The 18159-nt window shown below is 38.5% G+C and overlaps 1 long non-coding RNA gene across 1 annotated transcript; it reads left to right on the top strand.

Moving 5' to 3' along the window:
- Positions 1 to 12674: 12674 nt before the first annotated feature.
- On the top strand, positions 12675 to 15266 carry LOC133171677 (uncharacterized). Its single transcript, XR_009718845.1, has 2 exons — positions 12675 to 12737; positions 15024 to 15266. It is a non-coding gene; the product is annotated as an uncharacterized LOC133171677 (long non-coding RNA).
- The last annotated feature ends 2893 nt before the right edge of the window (positions 15267 to 18159 follow it).

Here is an 18159-nt window from a genome sequence, read left to right on the forward strand (position 1 = left end):
GTTATATTGAATAGAGTATACTGACATTTACCTAGTATTTAGACAGTTTTTGGAATCTGGATATATTTACGTATCGAGACAGTATTTAGAGTCTGGGGACTTACTTCTTAGACAATATTAAGATTCTGGGGATTTACCAACCAATAAAGAATTAAGCGTCTTGGGTTTTACCAATGGAGACAGGATTTGAGTCTTTGGTTTTACCAATGGAGACAAGATTTGAGTTTTGGGTTTTACCTACCAAGACAGTATTTAGAGTCGAGTTTGACATACTGAGATAGTTTGTATTAAGAATGTTGGATTTAATTCCTGAGATGATATTTGGATTGTGGAATTTTAGAATCTGGATGTTTTTCATCTGAGAACAAGACTTAAGAGTCTTGGGTTTTACCTACCAAGATGGTATTTATAGTCTGTGATTTTACCTACCGAGACAGTGTTTAGAGCCTGGGGATTTACCTACTGAGATAGTATTTAGATTTACTTACCAAGAGGGTATATATTGTCTGGAGATATACCTATCAAGACGGTATTTTTTAGTCTGGAGATTTACCTACCGAGACAGTATTCATAGTCTGTTTGTGTGATGTAGCTATTCCAGGACACCACTGTGAAAGAAAAGGGGGGGGGGGGGGCATGGGTTCAAGGCTTAGTTCAGGATGCACATGGAGTAAGTCAAAAACTAGAGTAGAACCAAAGCGAAAGAAGTAAATCCTGACATGGGTACCTGAAAACAGGGAAGACTTGAGTTAGCCAAATATTCCAGTTACTCCTTAGAGACCCAAAGCTATTAGGGGGACTAAATTAAAATTATACTCCTTTTGTCTCAAAACTAACCCCAAGAGATTAATGGTACAGTGTGATAGTTATCAGAATTGGTTTCACCTGGGGCTTACAGGTATCAATAAGGACACTGCCAAGTCTGTAACAAGTATATACACACCCTGAGTGTAGAACAGGCAGTGCTAGTGTTACCAGTATATACACACCCTGAGTGTAGAACAGGCAGTGCTAGTGATACCTGGAGTACATGTAGATGTACATTTCGTGTGCTTAGTTTTCCATACAGTGGGGTTTTTTTGCTACTTTGAGAATTCTTCCCTTGTATTGGATGGCACCCATTGTTAATAGAAGACTGCAAATTTAGATCTGTATTTGGCACTTTGCCATTGAGCAGTGAGATATATTTGTTGTACCAACATCTATTGAGACTCAAGATCTCCGATTTTAATGTCTCCCATTACAAAGATTTGTCTCCACGTCTCACAGTGGGATGTTAATTGTGATACACAGAGGCTGCATGGTCGTGGCATGAAGATTAATAAATATTAAAGACTGGAGTAATAGAGTCCAGTAATGGTTAATAACTTGTCAGATTACAACTCACTTTCTCAGGCCCTTACTTCTGCAATGGTGGATTGTAATGCTTTATTCTATGTAAGTAATTAAAATTTCTTCGATATTTGAACTAAAGAAAACTGAGCAGATATGTTTTGAATGTCTATGTTTGTACCACAGAATATTAATTTTAGAATATGAAATTTTCAGTAATTGAAAAAAATGAAAATATTACTTTCTTTAAACATTACAAGGAAAGAGCAAATGAAAATGAGCATTTTTAATCATAATTGAAGTTCTCGAGATCCATTTATGTTAAAGACAATTCCTTTATTTTTTTGGCATCTTAATATAGCCCTACAGTATTCATATTAAAGGACTTGTATAAAAGCAATATTATCTAACTTCAGTGGAATTGTCCCACCGGATTTAAAGGACTGTAGTTGTCCTGGAGATGCTTGGTACACTTTACTGTGTCAACTAAAGACCTGACACTTCTGCTGTGTCGTGTGCAGGGATTCGTGCACTTCCTTGTACACAGCTGAAAAGTGTGGACCCATATTAGTAAGTGTTATATAGTTTGATTATATTGTGGATCTATTGCATTTATAGGAAAGTGCAGAATTTTATTATAAAGTGTTTGTCTACCTGCATTGTTTATATATTGTAAACAGAGTAGGCACACTAATTTGTAATTGGAATTATTGTGTATACATAAATTGTAAGGTGGGCAGTACGTAAAGCGAGGTTAGTTCCTTTGGAAACGGTAGTGGGACTTTGAGACACATATAGGATTGGTAGTCTTGGCTCAGCAGAAATGGCCTGCAGAATCTGGGAGTACCCTGTTAGAGTGCCCAAGGGAAGGGGGAGGGGACCTTGATAATGTAATCTGATGGGGGAGGAGATGTCATTCATGAAGAAGACTGCAATAATCCCCATACAAGCAAGAGATCAGTAGACTGTAGTCATCCCTACACAAGCAGGAGATATCAGTCAACAGCAATCATCCCCACTCAAGAAGGAGATATCAGTAGATCATAATCATCCCAACACAAGCAGGAGATATCAGTAGACAACGATCATCCCTAAACAAGCAGCAAATATCAAAGGACAGCAATTCTACCCACTGAAGCAGGAGATATCAGTAGACCACAATCATCCCAGCACAAGCAGGAGATATCAGTAGACCACAAGCAGCAGATATCAAAGGACTGCAATTCTCCCACACAAGCAGGAGGTATCATTAAACTGCAATCATCCCCACACAAGCAGGAGATATCAGTAGACCACAATCATCCCCACACAAGTAGACCACAATTCTCATCACACAAGCAGGAGATATCAGTAGACCACAATCATCCAGCAGATATCAAAGGACAGCAATTCTCCCACACAAGCAGAAGATATCATTAGACTGCAACCATCCCCACACTAGCAGGATATATCAGTAGACCACAATCATCCTCACACAAGCAGGAAATATCAGTAGACCACAATCATCCCCAAACAAGCAGGATATATCAGTAGACAGCAATCATCCCTATGCATAGCAGGAGACATCAATAGACCACAATCATCCACACACAAGCAGCAGATATCAAAGGACAGCAGTCCTCCTCATACAAGCAGGGGATAGCATTAGACGGCAATCATTCCCACACTAGCAGGACATATCAGTAGACCACAGTGTTTCCCACACAAGCAGGAGATATCAGTATATGACTATATGACAGTATATGACTATCATCTCCACTTTAGCAGGAGATATCAGTAGACCACAATCATCCCCACACAAGCAAGAGATATCAGTAGACTGCAATCATCTCCACACAAGCAGGAAATATCAGTAGATTGTAATCATCCCCACACAAGCAGGAGATATCAGCAGTCCACAATCCTCCCCACACAAGTAGGAGAATCAGTAGACCACAATCCTCCCCACACAATCAGGACAAGGCCTGCCTGCTGATGTACCCTAGTAACTATCTCTTGCACCTGGTATTGGGGTGGGGGGTGAGGGGTGGGCAGGGTCATCTCTAAGACATACACTTATGGCTACTGCTAGGTTGACTTGCAGAGTTTAATTTTCCTTAGCACTAGAAGTTGTGCCAGCTGGAACATTCCAGCTGAAGTCAAGGGAATAAAGTACAATTAAGGGAATGTACAAAGGGCTCCATTTGACATGAAGTTCTCCACAGTCACTGTGTACCACCAGTGGAATGATCCCAATTGTTTTACTCTAGTGGAGACATCACTTGAGTTGTTTGATATCCTGAGATGTAGGGGTGCCCTGCTGAGTTTCTGTGAAGTTGTCTAGATGCAGGAGATGTTTGGTAAAACCTCCCTCAGGTCCACCTCACAGCTTGAGTTCAGCTCTGTATCCCAGCAAGTGGATGAGGCTATTGGATAGTTGGGGAATAGAGTAATGGACACTGTTCAGAAAGCATTTAGTGGCCGGATCTAATATTTCAGGATATTCCAGGATCAGTTGATTGTTAGGTTGCTCTAGCTAGCAGATGTAAAGATGGAAAGGCTGAGCAGCAGTTGATAAATTATCCCCTGGAAACATTAGAGGGGGCAATCAAGCAAGTAAAAACTTAACACTTGAGTCATAGAGTCAAAGAGCTATGGCCCATTGTCTGCAAGCAGTAAAATCACTTTCTGGGGATACGAGGGAGGAGTGCAGAATTTCACTCTTTCCTCAGGGTAACAGTAAACAGTCGGGGGACTGTGAGACTCGGGTAAGGTCTTATACTGAGGCACAAGAAAAGGAAAAATGCCGAGCAGAGAGAATGGTGCTTTATTTAGTTAAGAGCAATGCCTGGTACAGAGACATAGGTCTAAAAATATAAAGTACAATTATTCACTATTATTATCTCACAGGAAATTATAAAATCACTGATGCCCTGGTCTGAGATAGGCAGAGACATAGACACAGCAGATGATATAACTATCATCTAAGTAGAAGTTATAAGTCACCTAGGCCCCAACCTGAGATATTCAGATGTATAGATGCAGCAGCTGACATTACCATTATCAGTCAGAGGTATAGACACAGCAGCTGACATTTCCATTATCTCGGGGGAAGTTATAAATCACTGAGCCCTGGTCCGAGATAGTCAGAGGTATAGACACAACAGCTGACATTTCCATTATCTTGAAAGGAAGTTATAAATCACTGAGACCCTGGTCCAAGATAGTCAGAGGAATAGACACAGCAGCTGACATTTCCATTATCTTGAAAGGAAGTTATAAATCACTGAGCCCTGGTCCCAGATAGAGGAATAGATACAGCACTGACATTACCATTATCTCGGGGAAGTTATAAATCACTGAGACCCTGGTCCAAGATAGTCAGAGGAATAGATACAGCAGCTGACATTACCATTATCTCAGGGGAAGTTATAAATCACTGAACCCTGGTCCAAGATAGTCAGAGGAATAGATACAGCAGCTGACATTACCATTATCTCAGGGGAAGTTATAAATCACTGAGACCTGGTCCGAGATAGTCAGAGGTATAGATACAGCAGCTGACATTACCATTATCTCAGGGGAAGTTATAAATCACTGAGACCCTGGTCCGAGATAGTCAGAGGTATAGATACAGCAGCTGACATTACCATTATCTCAGGGGAAGTTATAAATCACTGAGACCTGGTCCGAGATAGTCAGAGGAATAGATACAGCAGCTGACATTACCATTATCTCAGGGGAAGTTATAAATCACTGAGACCCTGGTCCGAGATAGTCAGAGGTATAGATACAGCAGCTGACATTACCATTATCTCAGGGGAAGTTATAAATCACTGAACCCTGGTCCAAGATAGTCAGAGGAATAGATACAGCAGCTGACATTACCATTATCTCAGGGGAAGTTATAAATCACTGAACCCTGGTCCAAGATAGTCAGAGGAATAGATACAGCAGCTGACATTACCATTATCTCAGGGGAAGTTATAAATCACTGAACCCTGGTCCAAGATAGTCAGAGGAATAGATACAGCAGCTGACATTACCATTATCTCAGGGGAAGTTATAAATCACTGAGACCTGGTCCAAGATAGTCAGAGGTAGAGACACAGCATCTGACATTTCCATTATCTCAGGGGAAGTTATAAATCACTGAGACCCTGGTCTGAGATAGTCAGAGGAATAGATACAGCACTGACATTACCATTATCTCGAGGGAAGTTATAAATCACTGAGCCCTGGTCCGAGATAGTCAGAGGAATAGATACAGCAGCTGACATTTCCATTATCTTGAAAGGAAGTTATAAATCACTGAGCCCTGGTCCGAGATAGTCAGAGGAATAGATACAGCAGCTGACATTTCCATTATCTTGAAAGGAAGTTATAAATCACTGAGCCCTGGTCCGAGATAGTCAGAGGAATAGATACAGCAGCTGACATTTCCATTATCTTGAAAGGAAGTTATAAATCACTGAGCCCTGGTCCGAGATAGTCAGAGGAATAGATACAGCAGCTGACATTTCCATTATCTTGAAAGGAAGTTATAAATCACTGAGCCCTGGTCCGAGATAGTCAGAGGAATAGATACAGCAGCTGACATTTCCATTATCTTGAAAGGAAGTTATAAATCACTGAGCCCTGGTCCGAGATAGTCAGAGGAATAGATACAGCAGCTGACATTACCATTATCTCGGGGAAGTTATAAATCACTGAGACCCTGGTCCAAGATAGTCAGAGGAATAGATACAGCAGCTGACATTACCATTATCTCAGGGGAAGTTATAAATCACTGAGACCTGGTCCAAGATAGTCAGAGGTAGAGACACAGCATCTGACATTTCCATTATCTCAGGGGAAGTTATAAATCACTGAGACCCTGGTCCAAGATAGTCAGAGGAATAGATACAGCAGCTGACATTACCATTATCTCAGGGGAAGTTATAAATCACTGAACCCTGGTCCAAGATAGTCAGAGGAATAGATACAGCAGCTGACATTACCATTATCTCGGGGAAGTTATAAATCACTGAGACCCTGGTCCAAGATAGTCAGAGGAATAGATACAGCAGCTGACATTTCCATTATCTCAGGGGAAGTTATAAATCACTGAGACCCTGGTCCGAGATAGAGATCCCAATGAAGATTAATGGTCATGATTTTGTCTATATTTCCACAATATCAATAGCTCAGTAGTGTGGCATATCCCAGTACAGATAGAAGGCCAGCTGAGTAAGGCTACTATAGACACAGCAGCTGAGATAACCATTATCTCAGGGGGGAGTTATAAATCACTGAGGCCCCAACCCGAGATAGTCATGCTGAGATACCAATGTCAGATTAGCTGAGGTGGCAGGTATGACTGCTCAGTAATTAGGGAATCTTAACCCTTTTAACATGGTAGACCAAGACAAAGGCATAAAAAAAACACCGTTGAGTACAGTAGAATACAGTAGGTTCTTACAAGGGTACCTAAAAATGGGTCAGGGAAGATTTGAGTTATCCTAATATACCAGTTACCTCTAAAAGACCCATTAAGCTACTGAGAGGGACTAAATCAAAACAATGCTGTGTTTCCATATCAAATAAAACTAACTTCAAAATATTAATGTGATAGTTGTTGGGATTGGTTTCACTTGATGTGTGTAGATTTAAGTGAGGACTATGTCAGTATCCCAGTTTACCCCCAGCTCTTGTGATTTTTTGATGAAATCCTGGCTTATGATTGGTTGAAGTCTCTCATGTGAAGGGGATGAAATACTTATACACTGTCACTTGAAAATCAATACACAGTGGATATCATTTTTTTGTAACACTTAGAACAACCCGAGTTCCTCAATTGTCATGAGGTTTGCTGAGTGTCTGTAGACAAGTAAAATTAAAGTAAACTAACGTAAGTAATGAGAACAAATTATGGAACCTATTTCTCCCTTTTTGAAAGTTTTCGAAACTGTCAGTAAGTTATTACAGCACGAAACAATATCACAAAACAATATTACGTAACACAATGTGACGTCATAATAAGCAATGTATGTGAGTGATGAACAAATATAGCAGGAACTTCAAGAATCAATTTTACAAACTACAAAAAAAACAACTGACTATATAAATATTACATCAGTGGGGTAAATTCATTACATATTTTATGTAGAGACCGGGTATGGGATGGTAGCTGGTTAATAAATTTTAAACCTGATGAGGCAAAACTAATAATACATGCCCTGAGTATAGCTCCAAGGCCTGGGAAGGTGCAGTGATGTGTGCTCATACTGCCAAAAAATGGAGCAATGCAATAGTGGTGTGCTGCGCTTTGCGGCGCACTCTGCAAAATATGGGCATGCAATTCAGATTTTCTAGTTTGAGTTGGTGTTATTTTTAGATGTAGATTAATTCATATCGGGATGTATTCATCAAAGTTGGATGGAATCTGTGATGTATCATTTTTAAAAATCAGTACCTCCATTCAACGTATTGACATCCACTGACAAAGAAACAAACTTTTTGACACATGTGGAATGTAAGTGTCAAGTCATTATGAACAGCTGACCAGAGCTATACAAAGTCAGGCATTATAATATTACAATGAAATACTATATCAATGAACTCTACTTATCTTGGCCTGTCCCTTGAATTCTTTATCTGCCTCTTTTTTTTTTTTTTTTTTTTTTTTTTAAAGGTGCTTTTGATTTAAATATAATTTTTATAAATACTTATTTTGTTAGATGACAAATGATGATGATTTATATCAATAAGGATTGAGCAATAAGGAAGGAGGCTAAGGAAATAGATGAATTTGTACATTATGTATTTGATGTCGGATGTTTCTGTGCTAGTGGACCAACTGGTGGAGGTCAAGGTCAGGTCACTGGAATCCCAGAAGGATCAGGGGACTTCTTTCTGCTGCTAGAGATGTTTCAATGAAGCTGGAATCATCCTGGTTGGAGATAGTTGAATTACAAAAGCTAAACAAACCAAGGATAGTTTTCTTGTGACAACGAGTTCAAATACTCTGCTACCCATAAGGGTGGGTAGAGTAGGTATGCTGCTTCTCAGCCCTGCAGGTGCAAAGGGGGGCAGAATTCATGGAGTAGGGTCTTGAGGTTGGAGAAAGTGTACCCTGTGCAGGTGACAGGGAGAAGTTTTCAGGAGTGACCCTAAGTTGACCTATGTCTGGAAAGGTCAAAAGAAGGGGTATACGACCTAAGCAAATTCTTCGAGTTTCTTAGTGAGATCACAAGAGTATTGTATTTAGTTCTGGAAGTTGCAGATCCAGGCATGATATTAGAGGAAATCCACATATGGGTAGCCAGATGGATGGGTCAAGTTAAATAGGGGGTTTTAGCCTCTATTAAAGAGATGATGGACCATTTTTCAGCACCTTTTGGTATTTTTACTCCTTTCAAACTACAAATACAACTATGAAGATGGTTGAGATACCTAATGTCACTATATTGGTACAAATGAGGTAATAAGCAGTCCTGCTCAATGGAGCAGATTTCATGCAGGGCATAATGCCATATCGAGCTGTCTCGTCAGATATTGGAGACTCATGGGAGGAGGAATTGCTCCCAGATTATGTTTTAGAGGTGTCTAGTTAAGTCATTGTAGTTTCTGACACTTTGCCGAGTGTCAGAGAGAGGCTGGAACTGGAGGGAATCAGTAGATCAGTTAATGCCAGAGGGGGAAGGTACTAACTGGGGAGGGTCGTGCCCTTCATGGTCACAAGATGAGGGAGTTCCCCCACTGCAGGCCTGTCTGTAGTACCTGAGGAAAACGCTAGGATTAAGGGGACAGTATGTGAACATGTTAGTTCAGCAGGATAGACAAATATCCTGTTGATATGCTGATCAGCCTAATCATAGGATATGTCATGTACACTAATGATGGTAATCTTTGTGTCAGCAAAGGGAATTTCTCCAGGAGCCGTGCATGTAAGTGTAGTCGGAAATTGTCGGAGCAGCAACTGGGTGAATTTGAGGGGGATTTGGTTAGATTATTTATTTTGGAGGGCCAGAGCAGGTCCAGTTATGGATTGATTCAGGCTGATCTGTGTTTGATGTTACTGGCCAAATCTCAGGGATGTCCAAGGTGCATTTTGCAGAAGTACAAGCCATTCTGTCTGACTCCGTACTTGTAGAGTCAGAGAGTCCCAGCCAACCATGTGGTGTTGAGTATCCCATGGGCCTGAGGCACATCAGTGCTGAGTACCAGAAAGTGTCGGCAATTAGTGGTGAAGAAGTCAACAAACCTGTGGTTAGAGAATAATTTGAATCTCAGTTGAAGAGGTTCATGCAGAATATTTACTTACCTATTAGTATGGAATAAACAGGTCCCCAAAATTAATCATGTTTTACTTAATCTGTTTAATGGTTGCACCATTAAAAATGTATGTAGAGCTTACCTTACAGGATGGAGTGTTTCCGTGGCAGTTGTGGTTGTGGTGTCTAAGCATCATCTCTTGTGTTGGGTATTTGTACGTGTTCAGATGCGTGAATGGTGAATGGATGTCATCGATAGACCTAATGGTAGACAACAGGAGTATGACACAACAATGGACTTCCTGGTGTACCGAGACCGCTCACGTGTTGGATGGACTTCCTGGTGTACCGAGACGACTCACGTGTTGGATGGACTTCCTGGTGTACCGAGATGACTCACGTGTTGGATGGACTTCCTGGTGTACCGAGATGACTCACGTGTTGAATGGACTTCCTGGTGTACCGAGATGACTCACGTGTTGGATGGACTTCCTGGTGTACCGATATGACTCACGTGTTGGATGGACTTCCTGGTGTACCGAGATGACTCACGTGTTGGATGGACTTCCTGGTGTACCGAGATGACTCACATGTTGGAGGACTTCCTGGTGTACCAAGATGACTCACATGTTGGAGGACTTCCTGGTGTACCGAGACGACTCGCGTGTTGGATGGACTTCCTAGGGTATCAAGACCACTCGCATGTTGGATGGACTTCCTGGTGTATACCGAGATAACTCGCATGTTGGAGGGATGTGATGTGTGAGTATGATATTAATTGTTATATTTTCCTGTGTATTTATTATGAACGTTATATTTTCCTGTGTATTTATTATGAACATATATGTGTAACTGGTAAAGTGTGGTAAGCACGACTAGGAGCTTAATTTTATTATTTTATGTATATTATAGTTTGTCCTATTGTAACAGACTGGGATGCCTTTTCTCAAAATAGGGAAGAGTGTAGTGGTCCTGGAGATGCTGGGTACGTATTGCCCTGTCATCTTGGGAACACATCTCTGTTAGCGCACCTGTTTTGGGTTCTGCAGAGACACAGGCTTTTCCACACACAGCATCAATGCCCCCCTGTATTTTTCACACAACTTTCTGAAAGTTTTAAGTTTTGGATCTGTTACTGATTTACTGTGAGGGTAGCTTAATTGAGGTTTTCTTTAGCATATAACTAATATCTTTTGAATCTACAGTATTTTCTTTGAGATTTATAATTAAACAGTTTTTATTGCAGGTTAAAAAAGTAATTTTGCCTATTTTGTTGTTGTTTTAGATGATGGACCACTCTACTTCCTTTTACAAGAGGTGCCCCTACAGATTCACAAAGTTCCAATGTTCAGTTTTCCATGACCGCTATTCAATGAGTGCACAACTTTATGTATTCTACTTTCAAAATGTCTATTATTTTTTATACATTTTGGATTGGATTTTAAAGCTGCCTATTTCACATATTCAGATTTTTTGCACAAGTGTGATATTTAATTTAGTCAAAAATTATACAGTCTTTCAACAAACATTTGTCTTCTGTCATGTTTAATTCAGAGTCAGTAGGCAACACTGAAGATTTCCATTTACTGCTTTTCAGTCCTCGACAGGAAAAAGAATAAAGTTGACTGGACTTTCCACACTGTCCCAGGTAGCAGCTTATGATGAACAGAATACAGTATGCATAGCGAGCTTCATCAAAGGTAAGTCTTCACAGTAGTGTTTGTAGCAATTCTCGTCCTCTGTCCTTCATCGAAGCTTTAGGTCCAAGGCAAATCTTCTCTGCATGGATTCTCTTATGGCTTTAGTTCTTCCTGGAAACATGACTGCTGAATGGAGCTTTAGCAGTCTGTTTCTTTGAGAATCAAAGAAGTGAGGCAAGTCTTTAAAGGTTTTCAATGACATGTCCTTGTTTTTTCAGATGCAATGGCCTTATCTCCATCACTGTTGAAATGGGGAATGACTAGTGGACGGTCATTACTTTATAAGAAAACCATTGTCAACCAAGGCGCAGCCGGGGTTGACAATGGTTTTCGAGGGGTAAAAATTTTCAATGTTACACTCAACTACAAACTGTCTGTTTGTCTGTCTGTCTGTTATCAACTTTAAGCTTGCCCATAACTTTTGATTGGTTGGAGCTATGACTTTCATATTTCACATGTGTATTCCTTGTGACAAGACCTTTCTTTGGGTACCATCATATTTGACCTTTTGACCTTGATCCTGGAGTTTGACCCACTTTCACAAAATTTTATGAGACTTTATCCTTGACCATAACTTCTGAACAGTTGGTGCTTGGGGTTTAAAAATTCACATGTGTATTCTTTGTGACAAGGCCTTTCTTTGGATACCAACAACTTTTACCTTTTGACCTTGAGCTTGGAGTTTGATTTTCTTTTGAAAAACTTTAACCTTGGCCATAACTTTTGAACTGTTGGAGCTAGGGCTTTCATAATTCACATATGTAATCCTTGTGACAACACCTTCCTTTGGATACCAACCACTTTGACCTTTTGACCTAGACCTAGGACTTTGACCTACTTTTGAAAAACTTTAACCTTGGCCATAACTTTTGAATTTTTGATGCTAGGGCTTTCATACTTCACATACGTAATCCTTGTGACATTACCTTCCTTTGGATACCAACCACTTTGACCCTTTGACCTTGATATAGGAGTTTTACCTACTTTTTAAAAGCTTTAACCTTGGCCATAACTTTTGAATGGTTGGTGCTAGGGCTTTCATTCTTCACATATGTAATCCTTGTGACAAGACCTTCCTTTGGATACCAACAACTTTGACCTTGACCTTGACGTTTTACTTTACTTTTAAAAAAACTTTAACCTCTGCCATAACTTTTGAACAGTTGCAGCTAGGGGTTTTAAATTTCACAGGTATATTCCTCGAGACAAGACCTTTCTTTGGGTACCAACATTTTTTATCTTCTGGCCTGGATTTTGACTTGCATTTGAGAAACTTTAACCTTTGCCATAAGCTGCCATATGGGGGCATCAGCGTTTCACAAACACATCTTGTTTAACAAATGTTTCTTGATGAATCAGATTCAGCTAATTTACATGAAAGTATGATATTACATTTTGCAGCCCATTTCTATTCATCCCCATTATGGTCTCTGGAGGAATGGTTGCAGTACAGTCTTTATGTCCTGGACAGGTAACTTTCTTTTCCTGTGTGTTACATATATTTTATCTCCTTCCTCTCTGATAGATGTCAGAAGTCCATGTTACCTAGCTTCCTCTCTGATAGATGTCAAAAGTCCACATTTTTCCTTTTATAGTTCTCAAATGTGTTGCTTTATTTTTATGCCCCCAGATCGAAAGATCCTGGGGGTATATTGTTTTTGTCCTGTCTGTCTGTTTGTCTGTCTGTCTGTTGTCAACTTTAACCTAGCCCATAACTATTGTGCTGTCAAGGATAAGGCTTTAATATTTGACATGAGTGTTCATTATGACAAGATCTTTCCATTGGTACAGAAATTTTTGATCATGTGACCTCAACTGTGACCTTTGACCTACATTTGAGAAACTTTTAACATAGGCAATAACTATTGCACTGTAGTCTAAGTCCCACTCCAGAATTGTGTTACCATCGGGGGCGTAGTGTTTCACAAACACATCTTGTTTTTAAATGTTGTCAGTCCAATATCATAACAGCACCTTCAGTGCCAGTGAATTATCATACCACACTAACATGCAGTATTAAATGAATTATCATACCACACTAACACGCAGTATTCAATGAATTATCATACCACACTAACACGCAGTATTCAGTGAATTATCACACCACACTAACATGCAGTATCCAATGAATTATCACACCACACTACCACACAGTATCCAATGAATTATCATACCACACTAACATGCAGTATCCAATGAATTATCACACCACACTACCACACAGTATCCAATGAATTATCATACCACACTAACACGCAGTATTCAATTTTTCAGCAGGACAGGAAAATTCAGTTCTTATGTAAAAATCTCTGTTGAATTGACCTACTGAATTGAAGAGAATTTGAAAGTTTGAAGGGAGACATCACAAATTATCAGGTTTGAGTAGGGTTGGCACCTGAGGACACGAGAGCACAATCCTACCCAGACCTGATAAATTTTTATATCTCCTAAACAAATCACTAAACTATCCTAAAGAATCTTAATTTCATAGAGAAGAAAATATCAGTCAACCTCTTGTGCTCTCCTACCCACTGCTTCAACTCCACACTTTTCAAATATATCAATACACAATTTGACACCACCGTTAGATTTTTATGCCCCCGCCCTGCCATAAAATAGTGTTACCCTGTTCCATCATTCCATCATCATTGACCTTCCATTCGTTACTTCAGCAACAGATGCATACATTCAACTCAAATTTGACATATGGATATGTCATAGGTATAGACAGGTGTGAAGTTCGAATTTGGTCATGGTCTGATAATATTTGACAGAGTTATCTCTCTTGAACTTAGAAAAAAATAAGAAATTTTCAGTTCCTGCTCTCTAACTTTTTGGGAGATGTATGTATTACATATGTAGGTTGAAATTGCATATGCATGGATTTTACCGGAAAATACAGGTCAAGATTGAATTTAGGTGTGGTCTGATGATTTTTGACAGAGTTATCTCTCTTGAATTTGGAAAAGATGTAAAAATTCACAATTTCTAATCAATATTTTGGCTACAAATGTGCAATTTGAAATTTTGGCTGCCTGCACGGGGCATTCGTGGCATTAACAACACATCTTGTATTGTTTACCAATCCTGCATATATATCAATTTTGTATATAAATAAGATATACGACATTTTATTTTCATCTAAGGGGAGACAATACAGTTGTCACCCTGTATGCTTGCTTGCATTATTTCGTCCTCTGAAGGGCAACAACACAGTTGGCACCCTGCATGTGAGAGAGACTTCATGAATTGTCTCCCTTCATGTGATTTGCTCTAAACCAATCAGATTGACAGTATTATTCTGAATGATGAAAGTCTTTATTTTCTCTTTCATTGATTATATGGTGAGTTTCTAGTTTAATAATTAATTCAATTAAGGCTATATAGCAAGAAACATACAGTGAAATTATTTCCTTGTGTGAGTCCTAAAATGAAATAATTTGATAAATCAGTATGACAAAGACATTGCTCAAAAACGGAAAACAGCTTAACTTTGACATCTCGAACACTTATATCACCAATATCATAGATATGTCAAAGTGTTGAAAGTCCCAAACACTTTTTCTATATGTTCATTAACCTCAGTTATCGCAGATATTTTTCTTGGCACCATCAAGTTTGAGATAATGAGGTTTGACTGTAAACAAATTTAAATTTTCCAAATTTAATAAAACAATTAATAACAATATGGTAAAGGTTTAATTTAAATAAAAAACTATTTACATGAATATTAAGTTTTCTCCTCTGTATTTTTCAGAGCATCACGTAAAGGACCAGTTTTACTAAGTTCTGAGAGGTATGTGACATTATCATGACCAGGATTTTGGACAGGAACTTATGATGAAGTTTTGATAAATGTGACATTTCGACTCCATTGGATACGGAGATATTTCATCATGGATAGTGATTGTGTACTTCCTTTCATCGATAAAAATGATGGATATTTGTGAATAACAAAGTCAACATATTTCTGAAAAACAGTGATGTCAATAATTTAAATTATTCTTTAACAGTGATGGCCAGACCAATTAATGTGCTTTCACAAAAAAAAAAAAACTTTTTGAGAAATTAATATAATGAATACATGTGAATAACAGTGATAGATACTTGAACGTAGTTAAGTAGTTAAATATGGAATGAAACCATTTTCCATTTAATATGACTTTAAGTTACCCATAATCCTCTGCACGTTGCACCATCTTGTAGGGCAAAAACTAGTTATGTCAATGAAACTTACGTTGATTAATTAAGTTAAACAGCAAAATATCAGACTCCAGGGCAAAAGTGCATTGTCTGGACACCTTGGATACTATCACATGAACCAGGTTTGTGGAAAAGCTATGAGCATTTGAAGATAAAGATCCTTAGGAGAAGGAAAAGGGTGAATGGACAAAAGACATGATGAACTGGCCTAAAGTCATCTACCCTAACATCGTAAAATACCTTGTTTACAACAAGGTGCGACGTCACCAGGACATTACAAGTGTATGGCAGGTATGTACATATTGCTTTTATGTTTTTCATCATATTTTATTATTAGCTCACCTGAGCCGAAGGCTCAAGTGAGCTTTTCTGATCGCATTTTGTCCGTCGTCCGACTGTCCATCTGTCTGTCTGTCCGTCTGTCTGTAAACTTTTCACATTTTCGACCTCTTCTCAAGAACCACTGGGCCAATTTCAACCAAACTTGCCACAAAGCATCCTTGGGTAAAGGGAATTCAAGTTTGTTCAAATGAAGTGCCACACCCTCTTTCAAGGGGAGATAATTAAGAATTAGTGAAAATTTGGTGGTATCTTTTAAAAATCTTCTTCTCAAGAACCACAGGGCTGTAAAAGTTGAAACTTATGTGAGACCTTCATTACATAGTGTGTATTCAAGTTTGTTCAAATCATGACCCCCAGGGGTAGGGTGGGGCCACAATGGGGGATCAAAGTTTTACATAGGAATATATAGGAATACATCTTTAAAAATCTTCTCCTGAAGAACAACTACGCCACGATTAGTCATATTGATATGGAATCATCCTCAGGTAGTGTAGATTCAAGTTTGTACAAATCATGACCCCCAGGGGTTAGGGTGGGGCCACAATGGGCGATCAAAATTTTACATAGGAATTTAAAGAAAAAAATCTTTACCAATCTTTTTCTCAAGAACAACAAAGCCACAATTAGTCATATTAATATGGAAGCATCTTCAGGTAGTGTAGATTAAAGTTTGTACAAAACATGACCCCCAGAGGTAGGGTGGGGCCACAATGGGGGATCAAAGTTTTACATAGAAAGGATGTATTCACTATTACAAAAGAATTGACCTATAGGAGAGAACAATTTCCCGGAAAAAGTGACATTTAAAAATCAGTCTTTATTTGTTGTTTTCTACCGTATATATGTCTAAATTTTTCAAATTTGAATTTTACAACTAAAATTTATTATTTACAACTTCACAATAAACCTCCAAAGTTGGCCGAAACACCATTTTGTCTGTTAAAGCGTTAATTTTTGCATAAATTTTGGCCTAGAAGTCCTTCAGGGCAGGCCTGCCCCTAAATAAAATTGTGATATTTTGATAGGTTGGGATGTAAGGAATAATTTAAGATAGGATTTTTTTAGGGGCACCCCTGCCCTAGGGTCATAATTCACAAAAAACCTACAAAAAATAAGTAAACTTGATTTTGACAATCTGCTTCGAATTTATACCGTTCACTCTTGTAGTCAGAATAGCTCATTTGATATATGCACTGACTTTTATATTGTGGGTACTTTGTTTTTAAAGTCGGGGGTTCGAATCCACCTGTTGCCACACTTTTATAGTTTTAAATTTTTGCCTTTTCAAAGACTATTTTAATTTTTTTTATAGGCTTGTGTATGTTTCTTCAATTATCTATCCTTTATGCATTCCCATTTTTGATATAAGAAACACTAGTAGAAAGAGATCAAATCATAACAATCCAATGTACAGTTGTCAGTCAGGCGGAACAAGTCTCAGTATAGCACACTTTCTCCGAGGACAAGAACAACTCTCTCTGTGTTACTAGATACAGGTATTCTCGGCAACATTGAGCTGCGATGAATTTCAATTGTATATATTCCTTAGAATTTAATCACATTGCTTTTATTCTGTCTGTGCTACTAGTGCTTGTCTGGGTTACATGTAGTACATGAATGTTACGTATTGCTTGAATTATATGAGCTTAATATATTTAGAATAACATACATGTACTTTTGTTTTCAGTCAGTGTTTTAAGATCTTAAGTTTTGAAACAGTAGGGCTACATATATCAGTAACTGTACTCCCTTGGATTTCATTTAGGCCCTATATGATTTGCACACATTAATGGCATGTTTTTATTATATCCAACGGAAATGTGTTGTAAAATAAATAGCCTAGACATAAAAATAGAGTTCCAGAGACAGTAGACATTACCATTATGTACAATGAGAAGTAAAGAAAAATATCATTTATTACATATGGAGATAACAAACTCAGAATATCAATGAAAGTGTTCCTCCTACCTCTACTCACTGAAATAAAGATTTATGAAAAACAAATTGTTACATGTATTCAGCCTAATGTCATTAATCGGAACGGAAATCGACAAGCTTTTTGTAGAGAAAAAACCAAGCCCGGCCCTATAGGTCAGGGGCCCGTTTTACAAAAGAACGTACGACTAAGACCAGAAACTTAAGTTGATTGTAAAATTTTGCGAAATTAATTATTCTGTTTGAAATTGTTAACATAAATTTATCTTTCGAAATTCTTTTAAAATAGATCAAAACCATTTTCAAATTAATGTAAAATAAAAAGTAATGAGCAGAATTAAATTTTGATCTTAGTCGTAAGTTCTTTTGTAAAACGGGCCCCAGATCCCTATTTATATAGAAGTGAACCTATA

The sequence above is a fragment of the Saccostrea echinata genome, unplaced genomic scaffold (assembly GCF_033153115.1).
Source record: "Saccostrea echinata isolate AGI-Se365-2 ecotype Australia unplaced genomic scaffold, CSIRO_AGI_Sech_v1 ptg000054l, whole genome shotgun sequence".
Taxonomy (NCBI): Eukaryota; Metazoa; Mollusca; class Bivalvia; order Ostreida; family Ostreidae; genus Saccostrea; species Saccostrea echinata.